Raw genomic sequence first — 6,565 nt, forward strand, 5'->3', positions numbered from 1 at the left:
CAAGAAATTCACTAAGTGGCACATCATCATTATCAAGCAAGGTACTAGCATCATCATAAGCATTATCCATAGCAGAAGTAGAATCATCAATAACTTGCGACATATTATAATTGATAGCATGGGGTGGTGTTGCAAGTTTACTTATAACAGAAGGTGAATCTAAAGCAGAACTGGATGGCAGTTCCTTACCTCCCCTCGTCTTTGAGGGAAATATCTTAGTCTTAGCATCCTTCAGATTCTTCATTGTGATAAATTGATAATAATCCCAAGTGACTCAACGAATATAGCTATGCTCCCCGGTAACGACGCCAGAAAAAGGTCTTGATAACCCACAAGTATAGGGGATCACAACAGTTTTCGAGGGTAGAGTATTCAACCCAAATTTATAGATTCGACAAGGGGAGCTAGAGAATATTTGAAGGTATTAGCAGCTGAGTTGTCAATTCAACCACACCTGGAGATTAATTATCTGCAGCAAAGTGATCATTAACAAAGTAGTATGATAGTTTTGATAATAGTAGCAGTAGTAACGGTAACAGTGATAGCAGTAATTTTGTAGCAAGTGTAACAGTAACAGCAGTAGTAGTAACTTAGCAAGAACAATATAAGATAAATTTTCAGGCATTGGATCGATGACTTGTTGGATGATATTCATCATGAGACAGTTATAACCTAGGGCGATACAGTATTAGCTCCAGTTCTTTAATATAATGTAGGCATGTAATCTATAAATAGTCATACGTGCTTTTGGAAATAACTTGCATGGCATCTTTTGTCCTACGCTCCCGTGGCAGTGGGGTCCTATTGGAAACTAAGGGATATTAAGGCCTTCTTTTAATACAGAACCAGAACAAAGCATTAACACATAGTGAACACATGAACTCCTCAAACTACGGTCATCACGGGGAGTGGTCCCGGTTACCGTCACTCCGGGGTTGCCGGATCATAACACATAGTAGGTGACTATAACTTGCAATATCGGATCTAGAACATGGATATAATTATGATAACATAAATGGTTCAGATCTGAGTTCATGGATCCGGGCCCAAAGTGACAAGCATTAAGCATGACAAAGTCATAGCAACATCAATCTTAGAACATAATGGATACTAGGGATCAAGCCCTAATAAAACTAACTCGATTACATGATGAATATCATCCAACCCCTCACCGACCAGCGAGCCAACGAAGGAATTACGGACTCCCGGTGGGGAGCTTCATGGAGTTGGCGACGGAGAAGGGTTGGTGATGATGAAGAATGAAGATCCCCCTCTCCGGAGCCCCAAACGGACTCCAGATCTGGCCTCCCGATGAAGAATAGGAGGTGACGGTGGCTCCGTCTCGTGGATCGTGATAATTATTTATCCCTGATTTTTTCTGGAAAAATAGGATTTTATAGTGTCGGTTTCAGGGTCTGCGGGGCCACAAGGTGGGGACAACCCACCTAGGCGCGCCAGGAGAGGGGGGCGCGCCCTGGTGGGTTGTGCCCACCTAGGTGCCCCTCTCCGGTGGATCTTGGCTCCCGAAATTCTTATTTATTGTATAAAAAATCCTCGCAAAGTTTCGCTCCATTCTGAGAACTTTTGTTTCTGCACAAAATAACACCATGGTAGTTCTGCTGAAAACAGCGTCAGTCCGGGGTTAGTTTCATTCAAATCGTGCAAATTAGAGTCCAAAACAAGAGGAAAAGCGTTAGGAAAAGTAGATACGTTGGAGACGTATCAAAGGCTTGCCGAATGCCAGCTTCCTCCTCTTCCTAGCCATTGTCAGTGGGGATACGGATGGTTGAGTCAGATGGAGGACAAAGGTTCCTGGTTCCATAGGGAGCTTTTGTGCAGCACACTTTGACAGATAATCAACAGTGCCACTGCAAAAAAATACACTTCCGTGATGATACGTGTTTGTCACAGTAGGTCGCGTTTTTTGTCATGCATGTACATCCATGACAAATTTATGACAGAATCAAGATAGTCATACCTGTGCTGTCGTAGAAGTGTTCCATGACATTACCAAAATTATCATCACGGAAGTGTCCACTTCCATGACGATAAATCGCGCGTCACAGAAGTGCTTTCGTCAAGGGTGACCGACACGTGGCATCCACCGTAACGGAATGCCGTTAAGCTATCGGGTCGGGTTTTGGATCCGATAACCCATTAACAGCCCTGACCAATGGGGATTTTCCATGTGTAAAATCATCATTGGCTGGAGGGAACACGTGTCGGCTCACCGTTGGGACAGATGTCATCCGCTCATTGGACCGAAGGCGCCTATGATACGGCGACATGTGGCATGGCCCAACAAAGGCCCATTCCTGTGAAAAGGCCGGCCCGTTTGACTTGGTCAAAAGGTGGCGGGCCGGCCCACGGAAAGCTTGTTAACGGCCTGTTCGCATATAGCCCATTTACAGCCCGCTAACCCAGGGCCCGTTACGCCCTATCCGAATTAGGCCCAGTAGTGTCATCTGGGCCGTCCAATATGATTCATCCCGTTTTAACTTCCGGCCCATGTGTGGCCCATGACTTCTTTCGGACCATATGAGGACCTTTGTAACTCTTGGCCCATTAACGGCCCGTGGTGAAACTGGCCCGTAATGAACAGTGTATCACTTTATACCCATTAACGGCCCGTTATTCCATTGGGCTGTTTCCAGCCCAAGTTATCTTTCGGCCTTCTCAGGGCCCATTGATTCTTGGGCTCATTTGCAGCATTCGGTTACATACGGCCCGTTACTGTCATTTTCTTCTTGTGGGCCAAATTCAGCCCATCGTTACAGTCGGCCCGTTTGCAGACCGTTAATACATTGGGCCGTTTTCATGTCAAAAAAAACCGTTGGGCTGTTTTCATAGAGTTATCAAATACGGCCTATTAACGGCCCGTTATGGTCCACGAATAGTATGGCCCATGATTGGCGAAATGATGATACGCCCCGTAGAAGGCCCATGGATCCTACGTCCCGTATGAGGCCCATGGATAGTACGGCCCGTAGAAGGCCCATGGATCGTACGACCCGTAGAAGGCCCATGGACCCTACGGCCCGTAGAAGGCCCATGGACCCTAAGGCCCGTATAGAAGGCCGATGGATCCTACGGCCGGACGAAGGCCCATGGATCATTCGGCCTGCAGGAGGCCCATGGTTACAACAGTCCGTGTGTTGCCACGATTATTTTGGCCTAGTTACCAAAAATAGGCTATTGTGGCCACTAGAAAAAAACAGAAAAAGAACTGCAGTGACTACAAGCAAACAACTAAACAAGACAATAAGGAAATAAATAAGCAAGCAATTAACACTAGCCTATTACCTCTATTACACATATTACATCCACTGGGCATCAAAGTTCGCCACCAGTGCAAATATAGGGAACAAAGCAGCACATTACATACACTTGCCGTCAAAATTGGCCACCAGTGCAAATAAACGCGCCAGCAAAACAAGAGCATAACTGAAACAACTTCAGAAGAGCTCAAGAAACGTTATCCTGGGTATCCACCATGCTGGCAATAAGCTTAGCAAGCTGATTAGCTTTGTCCTGTTTGGCGCTAAAATCCTCCAACGCTTGCTGTTGCACCAGAAAGTATGCATCTGAATGCTCCAGGGACTTCCGCAGTCCTTCCGCTTCTTGTCACAGCATAGCTGATCGATGTCTTTTAGGTTGTAGTTGAGACTCAAGAAACCGAACTGATTCAGATAGTGAGTTTGAATAGCTTGTGCAAGCGGTAGTGCCCAGTAACTCGAACACTAAACCAAGACAGGACTTTGGGGTTGTCTCGCTGTCTTCAAGATAGTCTTCCTTAGCTGTTTTATCAGCTTTGTTGGAGACCAACAAGGATGTGTCACTATCCTGAACCTTATCTGCATTACTTCCTTTACCATTGCTTAACAAGGCACTCTTCCCCAATATTCTGTCAGCATTCTAAAAGAAGAAACAAGCAAAGACATAACAAGTTTAGCATGTACTAGTATATGAAACTCATTTCGGTGAACCAGTTCATTAGTAAGGTGGACAGGATTAAACTACCAAGTCTTCTATTGCCAAGTACTAGTACATAATAAAAGCATCAAACAAACATATATCTATGTCCTATGGTCACTGCATTGTCTTGCCAAATCAAAATAGAGACACGGTTCAAATCATACCAGTTCAAGACAAAGCAGCAGTGAAAGAATACAAAGCATGGGAAACTACACGGCACAACAAGATTTCAGATGGGTACCACGGGTCTACATGTACAACAACACTATTGGCTCTGTTGTGATGCTAGTAATGTGCATGATATGAAAGTCAACTGTATACACAATTGAAATTGAAATCAACAGAGCTATTGATAAGAGCAAACCTGTTAAAGAAACATGCGTGAACATACCTGCTGTTCCATTGGAGTTTCGATTGGATCCTTCAATTTAAAAATAAGTTTGTATGAGTAAATACAGTGATACAAGAGCAAAGCAATCATAGTTAAAAAAAGGCGTGCATAAGCGAGCGCTTAAGCGTGCCTAGGCTCTAGGCGTTGGCAAAACGCATTGCGCATAACTACGCATAATCTATGCATAACTGCGCATAAGCGTGCGCTTTGGTCAGTAAAGCGCAAGGCAGTGGCAAAACGCACAATTAACGCCAACCGCTTTTTTGAACTATGATAGCAATGGAATCTTAAATTAGAACAGTTGTTCTTCAGGTTTAGGAACTTGTTCTACATGAACAGAGTACAGTAAGATGCAAGAATATAATACTAAAAAATAGAAAATGAGCTCATAGACCTTACCACATTCTTGCTTCGGGACCAGTACAGAACAAGGCGTTCCCAGTCATCGTCCAGTAAATGTGTCTCAGGAGAACGTAAGGGAATTTGATGAGTTTCTTTGCCGGTGAAGTACGTTTTCTTAAGGTAATTCCGATACTGCCACCAAGCATTCTTGAAGATAGCAGAGGTATTAGCACAGGTTACCTCATCCCGAGTTTCCAAATCGGTCCTTCTCTATAGAGAAAAATGGGAAAATTTGCTGTATTATAACCATCATGGAGGTAGGATGTATGGGACAAAGCAAAGTAATTGCCATGAATAACATTACTTACACATAACTCCTGGACAAACACTTGCAACTGGCATTTTCCTTCATTTTCAGTATAATATTTCCAAGATGGGAAGATACGCACATATGATTTAACAACATCAAATGCGATAGATGCTAAACTACGACTAGCTGGTTGTGCTTCCTCCACAGGAATAGGCGTACTAACTGGTGGAGTTGGGGTTCGCCATGATAGTACTGGCCCGTTGGGCACTGGAGCTGCCTTACTAACTGCTCTTGTTTGGGAGCTCTATGGTGGAGATGGTGTTGTGTCAACAGGAACTGGGTTACTATCGGCTGGGGTTGGGGTTAGATTGGGTGAAGCTGGTTCTCTGTCCATCGCAGTAGGGGTACAATCTGCGAGAGTTTGGGTTATGTGTGGTAGGGCTGGTTCTTGTGCATGTACAACCGGGGTGCTATCTCCACCAAGAGGTAGCACTGTTTTATTCAAAGACCATGTTTTTAGTCCGCTAGATACTGGCATCACCCGCTCCAATTCAAATGGCTGATAAACAGGAAACATAGTTGAATGTACAGACATTGTATGAGAGACAGATGCAATAGATAGTGTGGAAAAAAGAGGGCATGAAATAGTTGACATGTATATTGTTTAACTAAAACGGATAGCATGACATAATTTCACATATATGATGTCTATCTAAACTGGATAGCATAGCATAACATAATTCAAAGATATGATGAATAACTAAACAGGATCGCATGACATAATTCACCTACATGTTATCTAAGTAATCAGGATCGCATCATTTAATTCACATATGTGATTTATATGCTAAACAGAGGGCATTCGATATGATGTCTTAACTAAGAACATGGTGTTGAATATTGTGTATATGATGTCTAAACTATGCAATGCAAGACACCGTATGCATGATATGAGTAGTATAACCGTGCCAAGTTAGAGCATACACCTCAGTGGGGTAATAGGACTGGTCATCTGTCTCTGAATCCATCTCTGAGGAGCTATCGGGACCCAACAAGAGATCTGGTTCGACAGGTAGCACTGTCTGCTCTGAAGGCCTTGTTTTCACTCCATATTTTTCCATCTCCCACCCAAATGGCTGATTCACAGGAAGAGTAGTTTAATGTACAAACATTGTCGACAAATGGAAATGTAATGAAGAAAAGGATGGGCAAGATATCATTCAAATATAAGATGCCTGGTTAAACAGGATGGCATTGCACATTTCACATATATTATGGCTGGCTAAAAGACATGAGACTGCATAATTCCCATATATGATATAGAAACTAAACAGGTGGCATTACAGAACATGTCTAAACTAAGCAGATGACATATATGATGTCAAAAGTAGGCACTGCAAGGCAACATATGCATGATATGACTAACATCATCATGCCAAGGTAGAGCAAACACCTTGGGGGGTAAATAGGAGTGGTCAGCGGTGTCTGAATCCGCCTCAGAACAGATATCTTCCTCTGGATTACAATCTCGAGAGGGGTGGGGAGGG

General features: G+C 43.5%; 1 long non-coding RNA gene across 1 annotated transcript; it reads right to left on the bottom strand.

Annotated features, from left to right (window-relative positions):
• Window positions 1-3,792: 3,792 nt before the first annotated feature.
• On the bottom strand, window positions 3,793-5,019 carry LOC141039314 (uncharacterized). Its single transcript, XR_012200242.1, has 3 exons — window positions 4,766-5,019; window positions 4,367-4,396; window positions 3,793-3,915 (listed from the first exon to the last, which is right to left on the bottom strand). It is a non-coding gene; the product is annotated as an uncharacterized lncRNA (long non-coding RNA).
• Window positions 5,020-6,565: the final 1,546 nt, after the last annotated feature.

Source organism: Aegilops tauschii, chromosome 1 (assembly GCF_002575655.3).
Source record: "Aegilops tauschii subsp. strangulata cultivar AL8/78 chromosome 1, Aet v6.0, whole genome shotgun sequence".
NCBI classification, from domain to species: Eukaryota; Viridiplantae; Streptophyta; class Magnoliopsida; order Poales; family Poaceae; genus Aegilops; species Aegilops tauschii.